The sequence below is a fragment of the Taudactylus pleione genome, unplaced genomic scaffold (assembly GCF_031769625.1).
Source record: "Taudactylus pleione unplaced genomic scaffold, aTauple2 ptg000245l, whole genome shotgun sequence".
NCBI lineage: Eukaryota > Metazoa > Chordata > Amphibia > Anura > Myobatrachidae > Taudactylus > Taudactylus pleione.
The window spans coordinates 645,163-659,645 of record NW_028284647.1 but is presented as its reverse complement, the minus strand read 5'-3'; positions in this window follow the sequence as shown (position 1 = coordinate 659,645).

Sequence of the window (14,483 nt, the reverse complement as noted above, 5' to 3'; positions counted from 1 at the left end):
ACAGAGTGCATTCTAGTGAACGCCACACAATACAGAAAGCATCTGCGAGGATGAAGCATCCTAGAGGATAGACTACTGCTCATTAAGTTTTGGACCCTTATGTGGAAGACAGATAGCACGCATTGCCCATCCAACGACAGGAGCAGAGGTGTAGTTATGTGGTAAACCCCAATTTAGCTAGACATGGCACAGTTATTGGGAGTTGGGAATGGGAAAGGTTGGATCAGTTCTATGCACATGTAGGAAGCAAATAAGGGGCCAGCTACTAACAGGATACAGCAAACCCTAATTAGCCAAATGAAAAAGAAAGTATTCCTGATATGGGGCACACACGGACTGATATTCATCAGAAAAGAAAAACATATAGTGACCGACAAAAATTCTAAAAAAAGAACCTTTATTAAATCTTTAAAATAAGATCAGCGAAATAATATTTATGTTTTTTTATTTATATATATATATATATATATATATATAGTGTTTTATAAAACCGTATATACGTGTACTAAAAATAATGTTATCCACAAAAATGGTTGTTTTATTTCTTTCGCAGTGAATCATTAAAACACATACCATGCTGTTGAAAAATGTAATGACATAAATTCGTATAAATGTGGTAAAATCTTCAAAATCTTACTTGTGGTTAGCAGACTTACATTATATTATTATTCTATTGTAATCTCTCATAGATTCAATAGATCCAAAATAATATCCAGATATATCTGACACGCATCCATTAATTGATGTCACAACTGGAATCCTTGTATTTTACTTATTTAGAATAATACTTAAAGGTTAATCAGTGACACAATCTGACAGATACCAGCTCAATATATCTTCCACAATCAGAACAAAATATATTGAATCAGTTAATAGGGGTTGATTGATCCTATAGTCTTGGATCTAATGTTATAATAATTCATCAATGTTAATTTAGGAACTGACCAGTCCCACTTATTTAATGTATAGCGCATAGATGTCTCTCACATCTGCTTAATTACTCCTGACTCAGGAGCCGATTGCCTCGGCAGCATGTGAAATAGTCATATAACCCATTTGATTCTAATATAAAAATTATACTGATATTAATGTATCACAATTAGGGAATCAGCATGTCCCATATATGTTATGACACACTGGAATCTAATGTGCACTTATCACGTGTGCACATTCGCTAGTTCTTACTGCCAATTGTCAGATACTCATATATTGTTACATACTAACGTTGCTCCTCAACCTAGGAATAATGTATCCAAAGTTGGTTACAAACCCTGCTGAACAAAGCTGGGATACATTTATGTTTATTCAATACTGTGTTTCATTCCACGTAATCTAATTTGTATCTAATTCATGCATGGTCTGACTAAGCAAGTGACTTGTGTTGCACATACATATATTAAGTTATCCGGTATGGATATAGGGCCTGATTCAGAGCCGCTCGCAAGCGGCTCGATGTTTCCCCACTGCGCATGCGCCGCGTCCTGGGTGTGCATGCGCGAGCCCCGTCCAGCGACTGAAGGTCAGTCGCTACGGGGCTCGCTACAAGACGGGGCGGCTGTCGATGGTGAGTGACAGCTCGCCCCGTTTTGTAGGCGGGTAGGGGGGGTGGCTGCACAAACGCAGGCGTTCCCTTAGGAACGCCTGGCATTCGTGGGAGGCCTTACTGACATCACTACTGATGTCAGAACAGGAAGTCCACTCGGCCTTGCGGTAGCAGAGACCCTACCACAGGATCTCGTAGCAAAGCCAATGGTCGCGATTATCGCGACGGCCTCCTGGCCCTCGCACAAGCTGTGGGAGGTCTCCCACAGCTTTGCGAGCGGCCAGAGAAAAAAAAAACCACGCCCACAGACCCTGCAAGCGGGTCTGAATCGAGCCCATAGTGTAGAACTTAATTAAAACTATAAAACAACAGAAATACAGCGCTAGAACAACATTCTAATACCATAAAATTAATATTCAATATGGAATTGAAATTAAAAGACATGTGCAATGAATTCATTCATTAAAAACAACATCCAATCCACCCCAAAATCCTAATCCATATGTCCTGGGAGGTGTTTTTATCCAATATAGGTAGTGCTCAAATACTGTGTAATCCAAGCCAGATAATTACCAAGTCCAATGTCCAAATATTATGGGGTCCCAATTAGCAGTGCTGGCAAGCTTCCGCATACATCCGATCCCCTGGTCATAGGTACGGCGATATGCTGGTACAACTGAAGGGGCATGTGTAGATTTAAAGCTCGCACTCCTTTGATAAAGCTGTGGTTTTGGCACAGCGAAACGCATCAGTCTGTGGTTGTGATAGCCTCCACCACCCCATTTCCTACAAGGAGTGCGAGCTTTAAATCTTCACGTGCCTCTTCAGTTGTACCAGCATATCGCCATACCTATGACCAGGGGATCGGATGTATGCGGAAGCTTGCCAGCACTGCTAATTGGGACCCCATAACATTTGGACATTGGACTTGGTAAGTATCTGGCTTGGATTACACAGTATTTGAGCACTACCTATATTGGATAAAAACGCCTCCCAGGACATATGGATTAGGATTTTGGGGTGGATTGGATGTTGTTTTTAATGAATGAATTCATTGCACATGTCTTTTAATTTCAATTACATATTAAATATTAATTTTATGGTATTAGAATGTTGTTCTAGCGCTGTATTTCTGTTGTTTTATGTTTATCCATTTTTGAGGCTTGACTAACCTCTATTAACAGCTGCTTTATTCCATTACTGCCCGTAAGCGCTCCACCAGTTTTTCTGTGGTTGTATTTGGTTCTTAATTAAAACTATCCCTTATAGCACAAAGGAGTGGATGCATCAATAGATCTGTTTAAATAGATTGTCTCAGCATAATGTCCACTAAGCAAGTTAATGATCGTGGGTACCGCATACCAAAATTTTCATTGTGCACCCTCGTCCTCCTACATAACTCTCGGGTGTGGTAATGCGTCTACCCCTGTCTATAATTACTTCAGACACACATAACACATTTAAACATAACAGTGTGATATTTGTGGATAAACACAGAACATACAACACGCTATTTAGTATGTTCCATGTGCTGTCCTGACGCGCGTTTCGCTGTCAGCAGCTTAATCATAGCTCCTAAAAAATAATACACCTAAACATTAAAATAATCTTTTTTTTTTTCAATCTTATTTTTTTTTAATTTGGGCAGACCTCTAATTTTCATCCATAACCTACACAGAATATTTTACAGGGTGCGCACCACAATACCCCTTAGTCTTGCACCAATGTGTCTCGATGGTCCATCTAGTGCACTTGAAGGTGCCCAATTACTCTCTGCTATCGTAAGATGCCTCCAAAGTGGGGCTAGGTTTTTACGGAGAGAGATGCCAAAAAGATTTACTTTGCAAAACTTTAAACATCACACCAAAATTGAACATCCTACCTCTTTCATTAAATAAAACATTTCCATTTATCTCCTAATATACTGCATGGTTGTAACCTCATTGATGTCATATATTCAATGTGACATTGCGTTTTTATTAAATGCATCCATTTTATGCTTTTCTTCTATGTTGGGCAAAGTGCTAAAGTGCAAATTGACCATATAAAATGGATAAAAGTAACGTACAGGACAGGTCCAGATTTCCGCCAGCTCAGAACTGACATAAACTGAATGGAAACGAATGGGCACCCTTCTGTACGGAATGGGTATGTAATCTTGGCAGTCGGGATGCCTGCTGTCAATACACAGACAGCGGCATCCCGATAAGGGTCGGGTAAGTATACTTACCCTCCCCCCTTCTCCCCCTAACCCTCTGTTTGTACATCCTAACACTATCCCTCCCCACACTCCATCCTAACCCTCCCCGTTAGTGCCTAAACCTAACCCCCCCTCCCCCAGTTGTGCCTAGCCCTAACCCACCCCCGGGGGATACCTAGCCCTAAACTCCCCCTCCTCTAGCCTAATCCTAACCCTCCCCGTGATGCAGGGGTGTTTCTAGAGAGGAGGGGGCCCGCGTGCAGTGTGCAGTCTCCAACATGGGCCCCCTCCTCTCCGCCCGGCAGCGCACTGAGCTGTGCGCGGCCAGTGCTGGAGTTATAGACTCTGGGCACTAGAGTGTGCCCAGAGTCTATAGTGTATGCACAGGTCACCGGAATAATGGCCGCGGCGGCCATTTTCCCTCTACTGCGCATGCGCAAACAACGGGAAAATGGCCACCGCGGCCATTTTCCAGTCGTTTTACAGCGCCGGACCCCCGCGCCGACGTGGTACTTCAGAGAGGTAAGTAATATTATGGGTGCAGGGTGTGAGGTGCGGGGCCCCCCTGGACCCAGGGACCGGTGTTACCCGCACACCCTGCACCCATTATAGATACGCCCCTGCCGTGATGCCTAAACCTAACCCTTCCCCTCCCCGCGGCTAAATCCTAACCAGCCCCAATATAATTACGTTTGGCATCCTGGCTGTCGGGATTTCGGCGCCGGGATTTCTTCAGCCGGGATGCCGCGTGTCGGTATGTTAACTACATCCCCTTCTGTACATGTCTTCTAAACATACCTCCTCTCCATCCAGTTATCAAATTTCAATATTCTCATTGCGCAAAACAGAGACTTATTTCCGGACTGCTGTGAAAACTAGGTGCAACTGTGTCCTCACTCTGCCCAATATCTCCTAATGGCTGGTCCTCTTCCTTTTTTTTTTTTCCAAATATATTTTATTATGACTCTTTAGCATGTGAACAAGAAATAATATGCAGATGTACATAATGATATATAACAATTGAGCATACAATACATAACATTACATTGATGTCAGTCAAATAATCAACGGTATGGTATATGACACAGCAATTTAAATAAGTGAATTCAAAATTGTGTTTGAGATTTCCATAACCAAAAATTTCCTCTACCACGCAGATAAAAGTCCCCCATTCTACATCAATATCGGTGGGTCGTTATCTACCACTCGCAAGTCAAACTATGATGTAGGAGGAGAAACATTTGTGAAGCCGCTGATTTGTATTCAATGGTAAAGTATTTACATAACTCTCCCACATTTCAAAAAATCTGCTAACTCTAGTCTCCCTCTCCACTGGTCCTCTTTCTTAAATGTAGCCAGGACCAACAAAAAGGGTTTTCGTAGCTTTGCCTTGTCCAGTTTGCCCATTGTTAATGAATCCCAGAGGAGGCAGCTATTCTGAGAATCAGAGCCGTAACTAGACTTTTCGGTGCCCTGTGCCAGAAAGAGCACTGGCGCCCCCTAATTTTTTAAACAGGAACATAAGAAATGCCTCCGAAAAAGGGGGCGTGGCCTCATGGGGAAGGGGCATGACAAATCTGAATTGTCCCATACGATGACGAAGGGGTACCGATCCCGTTGTACCACTGTTATCCAGGTGTCGCTGCCAAATGTGAGACAGTGTGAATCCAATGGCTGCAGTGATGATACACAATGATTATGCAGTATAACTCACCAGCTCTAGCTGTAGGGGAGCACTGGTGAGGCTGCACCTGCATCAGAACAGCTGTGCACAAGTCTGGAGCTGCCAGTGTAGATCACCGACTGAAGGTATAAAGAGCGCTACTTGTAGTTTATATGCAGCAAATATCAGAGGAAGGGAGATCGTGTATGAACCATTCCCCGGCAGCTGAATTCACTGGAAAGGGTACTTGAGGTGCGCTGGTAACAGCTGGGCCGGGAATCCGTGGCTGTGTTCAGGGCTGCCATCAGAAATTGCGAGGCAGATAACTCCATGTGTAAGGTGTCTGGCTGCCATGTGAGAGGTGATAGGTTTGAGTCCCGGGAATGACAGCATTTTGAAATGTGTGTGTTAAATAAATGAGCTTGTGACTGAAGGTGCTTGGAGAAGTGGCCAGGTGGAGGGGGGGGGATAGAGGCAGCAAGGAGATGCCCAGTTAAAAGAAGAGGAAGCTACAAGTGAGAATGATTATAAACAGATAATTGACAGGCCCAAACAGCACCCCCTGCCCTGCGGTGCCCTGTGCCATGGCCCTGCTGAGAATACGGCCCTGCTGAGAATACAAATCATGTCTCTGGGATGTCCCAAAGCTGCATTCTCAATATGGCTTCCTCCACAGTGGATGACAGGTGCACAAAAAAAGGACCTTCCAACTGTCCCAATTTGAGAGATTTTTCCCAATTTAAGGGCGGATTCAATTAGAGACGAAAAGTACCATTTGGAGAAGAGTTTCCGCAGATTCAGACTTTCCGCCTGTTTTCAAAGTATCTCCATATTCAACTCAGGACGATTTCGCCTAAGCGGAAACTCAATGCAATGTAATAGGCGGAAAAGTATCGCCTAGGAATAGCAGGTGAAAAAAGAGCAAAATCGTTATTTTGGGGTGCAAATGTGGGGAAACGACTCAGAACCCTCGGGACAGCCCCCCAAAGTTCAAACCATAAAAAAAATAAAATTACTTCAGAACACCCCAAAAAAGTACTTTTGTTTTGAAGCAAAAAAGTAAAAAGTGGGGTGACAAGCATAAAAACTAGCGAAATGGACTTCTTGGGGGTCTGCAAGGATGGGTCAGGTGTTTTTAGGATTGCAGGCGCATTCTGCAGGTGCGTTTTTGAAGTTTTTTAAAAGTTGACTGTAGAGATATAAAAACATGCTAGCACCCATTTTCAAGTACCCCCAAATTTGACTGTAATAATTTTCACCAAAAAATACAGCTTTATGCCATTCTTCACCACTAATGCAAAGATGCCAATAAGAAGAAATTTAAACTACTTAAGTACCCCAAACACTTTGATTAGGGGTATTAGTACAAATCTACATTGATTCCCTATATTAATAATAATAATAATTTTAGTTATATAGCACTTTTCTCCTAAAGGACTCAAAGTGCTTTATATTTGCCTTTACAGTACAAAACACAAAATAAGCTTAAACAAGGGACATTAGTGAAATGCTGGGGGAAGAGGTGAGTCTTGAGTCTATTTTTGGAGGATTCTAGAGTGGAGGCCTCTCGAACTGTGCGGGGAAGTGCGTTTCATAAGGTTGGAGCCCCAAAACTGAAAGCTCGACCCCCAGACGAATTCCGGGAGATTCTAGGTACTGTTAATAATCCTTCGTCAACGGATCGCAGTACTCGTGTAGGACGCTAAGGAGTCAGAAGCTGCTTTAGGTACCTTGGCACCTTTTGCAAATATGCACTCTATTATTGCATATTTTTGGGGGTGCAGATTGAATTCCCCAATTCTGACAGTACTTTCCGCATTCGCCGCTTTCACCTGTTTAGGAATTGATTAGGGTGAAAAGCGGGGACGCGTACGAAAAGTTTTTGCCTCTGAAACAGGCGGAAAGTCAGACAGGTGAAACTTTTCCGACTTTTCGCCTGTAATCGAATGTTGCGTTCACTGTTGCTCTGCTGTATTACATTGTGCCTTGTGTGGTAAATTTGACCTAAACAAAACACCCTGGGCAAAGCATGAGAAGTCTCTGGGCTATAAGCAAATTCCAAATGTCAGCAGCGGGGGACAGGCTCATCCTCGCTTTCACAGTGAGCTGGTACGTTTCAGTGTAGCCTCCTTAATCATAAGGGGGCAGGAGATTTCCTGTTCGCAAATATTTTTTTATTATTATCACCAGGATAAAATGTAGGTAAGAAATTGGCAGCAAAGTTCTAATAAAACATACAAGTGTCTTGATTTTCAGACACAGCAAATACACATAAAGCCCCCAGGCGGCTGTAATCCTCCGCTGTCCTTTTCAGCGCTCACACTGAGTTTTCTACTACAATGATTCATATTATTTTAGATGCAGGCACCAGATGATCTGTTATGTAATGATCACAGAGATTACCGGCGAACACTGTACATGGATTTAGGGCCTAAATATGGATACAATTAGCCAGCTTATCCACTATGTTAGCAACCAATTCCTTTTCCCGTCAGCTTGCAATGCACTATTCCATTGTACTGACATTACTTCCTCCAAAGTCTAGCGACCACTTCACTAGAGCTGGATACACACTATGCAATCCGTCGCTCTGACGATACATGACAGGAGCTGATTGGTTCAATGATAGGTTCAACAAATCAGCTTGAGCCTATCATTTTATAGAATGTACTGTACTCGATAAATGCTACCTCAAAGCTGATTGGTTGCTAGGGGCAACATCTCTACTGGTCCCGCTTGTCCACTGTTTTCAGTGCTTGATACATCAACTCTTTGGGCGGGATATACTAATCAGAAAAATGAGGTAAAAACCCAGAAAATTTAATTTTTAAGGGTTTTGCCGCATTCCCCATATGTCACTGTGGGTAATGCACTCTTCAGGTGGCGTTACCCAATAGAAGCCTATTTATTTATTTTCGGGACGCCCCCAATCAACCGCGGTCTGTACCAGATAAGATGCGGGATGTACCACATTACAGATTTTTCCACTATATCTCTCATCAAGCATGGATAAATCTCCTACAGGAAAACTCGCTGGCGGTTTACTGGTCAAAACCACTGAATTTACTAAAGGACAGTTTTAGGTGTAAATGTAAAACAGCCGTCAATGTCTGGCATTTAGAAATGTCCAAACCGCCATCCTATTTAATGATGTGGGCACCATTTACCCCTGTCATATATACATCTTTATTTGTCCTATTATCAACCATTTAATATTAGCAACATAATGAAATGAATAAATAATATTGGTCTATTAAATATTATTGATTCCATAACATAATTATACAGTTTTTCTTTCCTCAGCTTATGCAGTATATAATGATTGCCCAGATAATAAATGCATTGTGCCTCTGTATCTTCTGATTGGCTAGAAAACGTAAACAGCACGCTATTTGAGCTACCTCGCCTGTCACAACCCCCTCATTTTTTGGGGGTACGGTTTTGGGGGAAGCTTGATAGACTTGGTGGAATGTATTCCAGAAATGCAAAAAAAAAAAAACCACAGGATGACTAATGGTTTTCCAGCAGTTTGTCCTTTCGTAAATACGGCAGATGAAAAACCAAACCCACCCTTAGGTAAATTTACCCCTTAGGATGCCTGCCAAAAACATGGAAGAATGGAGAAATACCTATTAAAGAGTGAAGCCTAATATTGCTCACGGGAGAACATCTGCCCAGTGAGATTATTGGCTGGATATGTAACATGAGATACAAGCGTCAACCAAAGAGGTCTTTATAGTACCATACAGTTTTATATAAACCAGGCCTGAACCAGAGATGGATGTATTGGCAGAGCTGCACACTTGGGGGCGCCTACAACACTGAGGGTCTTTAAGAGTGCTCGCTCTGAATCAGGGCGTTTTATTTATTTTTTGGTACGGCCTCCTGGCCGCTAGCTAAACTGTGGGTGACCACCCACAGCTTTTTCGGGCGGCCAGGTAATGGTCGTGACCATCGGGGCTTGTGACGAGACCCTTGTGGTAAGGTCTCGTCCGTCGCAAGCCAGAGAGCTTCCTGCTCTGGTGATGTCAGTGGTGCCTCCCACAAACGGCAGGCGTTCATTCGGTAATGCCTCCGTTTGTGTAGCCATCCCCCCGCCCCGCCTACAAATGGGGCGAGCTGTCGATCAACATCGACAGCCGCCCCTTTTGTAGTGAGTCCCGGAGCGAGAGAATTTCTCTCCCGCTACGGGGCTTGCGCGCGGAGTGCGCCGCACCCCACCATTGACCCGCTTGCGAGCGGTATGCGCTCGCGAGCGGGTCTGAATTGGGCCCTGAGCGCCTAATGCAGAGGTGAATGCAATCTGCCCGTAACTTCTCCCACTTTGCGTGCAGGAAACTAAGGGCCTGATTCAGACCCACTCGCGAGCGGCTGTCCGCTCGCAAGTGGGTCGATGTTCTGCACTGAGCATGCGCACGACGGAGGGAGCTCCGTCGTGCGCATGCGCCAGACGCGACGAGCGAAGGACTTTCCTTCGCTCGTTGTGTCTGATCAAAGGGGGCGTGCTGTCGATGTTGATTGACAGCACGCCCCCTTTGGTGGGCGTGCCGGGGGCGTGCCTCCCTGCCGGGGGCGTTCCTAAGGGAACGCCTACCGTCAGAAGCCGGCCCACTGACATCACTAGTGATGTCAGTGGGAGTGATTTTGGCTCTAATAGAGCCAAAATCACTCCGGGCCTTGCGGTTGAAAACCTCAACCGCAGGCTCCGGCTCGCAGTTTCGATGGTCGCGATGGTCTTGACCATCGCGGCCATCAAACTGCACGCTCGTATAGGCTGTGGGTGGTGACCAACAGCTATACGAGCGTCCAGGAGGATGCTCCATAGTTATGGAGGACGGCCCTCATTCAGAGCGTGCGCTCTGCTCAGAGCGTACGGCTCTGAATGAGGGCCTAAATGTGTATTTTTGCCCATATGCAGAACCGTAAGCATCTTTGCATATGTACTAGAGATGGCCATCGACAGTTAACAAATATCGATGGTTTGCTACCGATGGATGATGGTTTTGCCATCGATGACAGAGAGCCAATGTTTTTCTGCCATCAATGGCAAAGTGGACTCCGATGTATTTATTTCTTTCTTGCTCTTGACACGGACCTTAGCCCCGCTCCCAGGCGGCCCGCCATGCCCCGCACCCCATTTTTGATTGGCCAGCAGCTTGCCGTGCACTTGGCAGCAAACCATCGATGGTTCACTGTAGATGTATATTGTACCACCGATGGCCATCCCTAATATGGGCCTGCCGTATCCATACGGTTTAATACCAGTCACCGTCAGTGCATGTCTGCAGCAGCCCTGTCCTTGGTGCCAAATATACATCTGAAAACAGGTATTTATGCTTCAGGTGAAACCTGCAGAGCTCGCAATTTATCAACACCCTCGCTAAACATTGCCTATGTGAGAGACTTAATGTGGATGACTCTGCAGTGGTCCCAAAAGCATGCGCAGTGCAAAAACACGCAAGACAAGCTCCGCAGCAGCCCCTGAATGACTGACATAATGTTACTTACAGTACTCACTGCGTTTAATGTCCCCTTCACTTACAAGCTACAGCGACCTGAATAAAAGCACTTTGCCTGCAACTTCATCCATTCATACAGGTGAAAGACCTCGGGTGACATTTTATATCCTTATATTGAGGTAATTTTATTTTTTTCTTGTTACCCGTTTCCATCTAATAAATGTTTTTGGGTTTTTTCATTTACGAGAAAACCTGCTGAATTCCAATAGTAATGAAATAACTTTAGGAAAGTTGCGTCCTTGGATGACATAGTTGGGATGATGTTTTCTATGCACTAAGGCTGGGCACACACCGTGTGGATCGTGTCCGACGGTACGGCCGATGTAACGATACATTGGCCGCCCGTGAACACAGAACGATATAGCGCGCAATAGATATCGCAATATATCGTTCAGTGGCCGCATCCAGGAGCATGCCGTTGACCATGCAGAGCAGCAGATGTGCCGATTGCGATGTCGGCGGGCGGGAGCGCGCAATCATGGGTACACATCAGACGATGTGTACGATACGACGCTTCAATCCGCGGGATCGGACGACATATCGTCTGATGTGCACCCACCCTTAGTATCAAAAATACTAATTCATGAAGACGTCTATAGTACGTGAAATATGAAATAATCTTTTACTTTTCAAGTAAATCCAGATTACAATAAATGTCTTATGATTTTTTTTCACGTACAGTACTTTGCATACAAGATTAAGATCAGTTTGACAGCAGACACATTAATATTTCATACTGACAATACTTTATAATGTGACGTATAGGTAGTGTAAAAAACAGTGCTAAACCCAGGCTAAAAGTAAAAATATAGAAAGATAGACATATAAACATACTGGACCCAGTTTTAGGGGAGATTACATTAGCTGCGAGGTTCTGACACGTGATGCGTTACTGCGCATACTTCGCTCACGTTTCTTCGCTTCTCTTTGGGACACTAACAAAAATTAAGAAGGTTTCTTAATATTCAGCAGAGTGCGAGGGACCGACTAATTGGAATTTAATTGGAAAAAGAAATGAGACGCTAAGTGAACTTTAGCACATCACCTTTCCTTGACTTATCAGAATAGCTATTCACCATGCGCTGCCATATTTCTGCAAAAGCCCATCTCCTAAATCATGAGTCACTGACTTGGATCAATGAACAAAATGCTCTGTTAGTAGGGGATGTAGTCAGGAAGCCGACGGTCTAAATGCTGACCGCTGGCTTCCCGACTGTCTAATCCTGGCAAGGTACTAATGACAGGTGTCGAATTCCCGACACCTGTCATTAGACCTACATCGGGAGCCCGACGCTCGGCAGGGGGAGGTTAGGGTTAGGCACCCCCCCAGGGAGACTTAGGTTTAGGCTGCGGGGAAGGGGGGGTTAGGTTTAGGCACTTAGAGGGGTGTTAGGGTTAGACACCCCTAAAGGAGGGCTAAGGTAGGGAATTAGGTTAGCGATACTTACCTAATTAGCAGTCGGGATCTTCACCTCTGCCGGGCTTCCGCTGTCGGGATTTGAACCCACCTGTTAGTAGAAATATATGATACAACTCCTTTGCTGTAAAACCTCAGGAAGCAACGGTCCCAAGAACACTGGGGTGGAAGCGGAGCCACTTCTGTTTAGTCCCCCCACTCAACCGACATTTAAAGATGGTGAAGGGCACCTTCCACCTATTACCCTAACTTTAAGGTCCCATAAAGAAATCTGGATCCAACTAAGGAGAGCCCAAGATGAAGTCAGTCTTCCTGCCATCCTCACATACTCTTCCTGCCATCCTCACATACTCTTCCTGCCATCCTCACTTACTCTTCCTGTCATCCTCACATACTCTTCCTGCCATCCTCACATACTCTTCCTGCCATCCTCACATACTCTTCCTGCCATCCTCACATACTCTTCCTGCCATCCTCTCATACTCTTCCTGCCATCCTCACATACTCTTCCTGCCATCCTCACTTACTCTTCCTGCCATCCTCACTTACTCTTCCTGCCATCCTCACATACTCTTCCTGTCATCCTCACATACTCTTCCTGTCATCCTCACATACTCTTCCTGCCATCCTCACATACTCTTCCTGCCATCCTCTCATACTCTTCCTGCCATCCTCACATACTCTTCCTGTCATCCTCACATACTCTTCCTGTCATCCTCACATACTCTTCCTGCCATCCTCACTTACTCTTCCTGCCATCCTCACATACTCTTCCTGCCATCCTCACTTACTCTTCCTGCCATCCTCACATACTCTTCCTGTCATCCTCTCATACTCTTCCTGTCATCCTCACATACTCTTCCTGTCATCCTCTCATACTCTTCCTGTCATCCTCTCATACTCTTCCTGTCATCGGGACTCTTTGAGCTGCCAACAAATGGTCGCACCACAATACTCCGATTTTCAGCTAAACCAGCAGTAGCAGGTACAAGGGCCATCACGGGGCAGGTACAGGGCCATATTGGGTCCTCAACTATGGGGTCATTTCTTCAGCTAGCTTCCGCACCGAGACTAGTAGATCACAAAAAATAGGTGCACACAGTTCAGCTATATTCAATATTTTTTTAAGTCTGTATAAGACACCCATCTCTAATGCTGGGTACACACCATCACGGTACATACACACTTACCAATCGGTCGCTCGATATGTCTGGTCTGATATCACAACTGAACGGGCTTTTAAGTTGTGTTGTCAGCGGTCCCTGTAGACAGTGTAGAGGCGGTCGGTGGGTTGCTCGAATACATAAGTAGATGCATTTATATATCTTTATATATCGGCATCAGCTGTGCTGCATGGCCAACCTGAAATGTCTGTGAACAACGTCGTTCACAGACATAACGGCTGTACACAGCCACCAATGCACTTGTGATATATCGATCGAGCAAAGTGTAGTGCTGTTCCTCTTCCTGCCTGGGGTGTCGCTCTCTGCTCTGGTGCTTCTAACACACTCAGCAACAAACTGCTGATATACAGACCAAAGTGTGCTAGAAGCACCAGAGCAGAGAGCGACACCGCAGGCAGGAAAGAGGAACTGCACGGATTGTGACAGGTGCAGGGTGCTAGAGTGAACAATGAAAGTGTGTACTGAGCATTACATTTATACGCCAAAACGTAAGAAGTGTCACTTTAAAAAATATTGAGCAAGCTCATATATTTATATAATTTTAAGAAATAGGGGACGATTCAATTCAACACGATGTTGAATAGCCGCGGGAGGGAACACCCGAAGCTATTCAATACACCGCGCTGTTTGGGCGGGCACAGGATTTCTTCTCGCACCCCCCTGGGGATACGAGGAGAAATCCGACCAAAGTGCCAGGCGCGCAGCTGTTTTTCTGCTTAGCGCGGCGCTAACAGCTGCCCGCCCGACACTATGGTCAGAGAATGCCGGTTCCCACGCCTTAACACCCTTGTTAAGGCGCGAGAACCGGCATTCTCCGACCACACAGCGCACTGAATTGAATAGCTCCGGGAGCTCCCTCCTGGCTCTATTCAATTCGCGTTTAATTGAATCGCCCCCATAATGTGAGGAGGAATGTGTCAATGCACATTAGTGCTGATTCAGATCATAGTTGGGAGC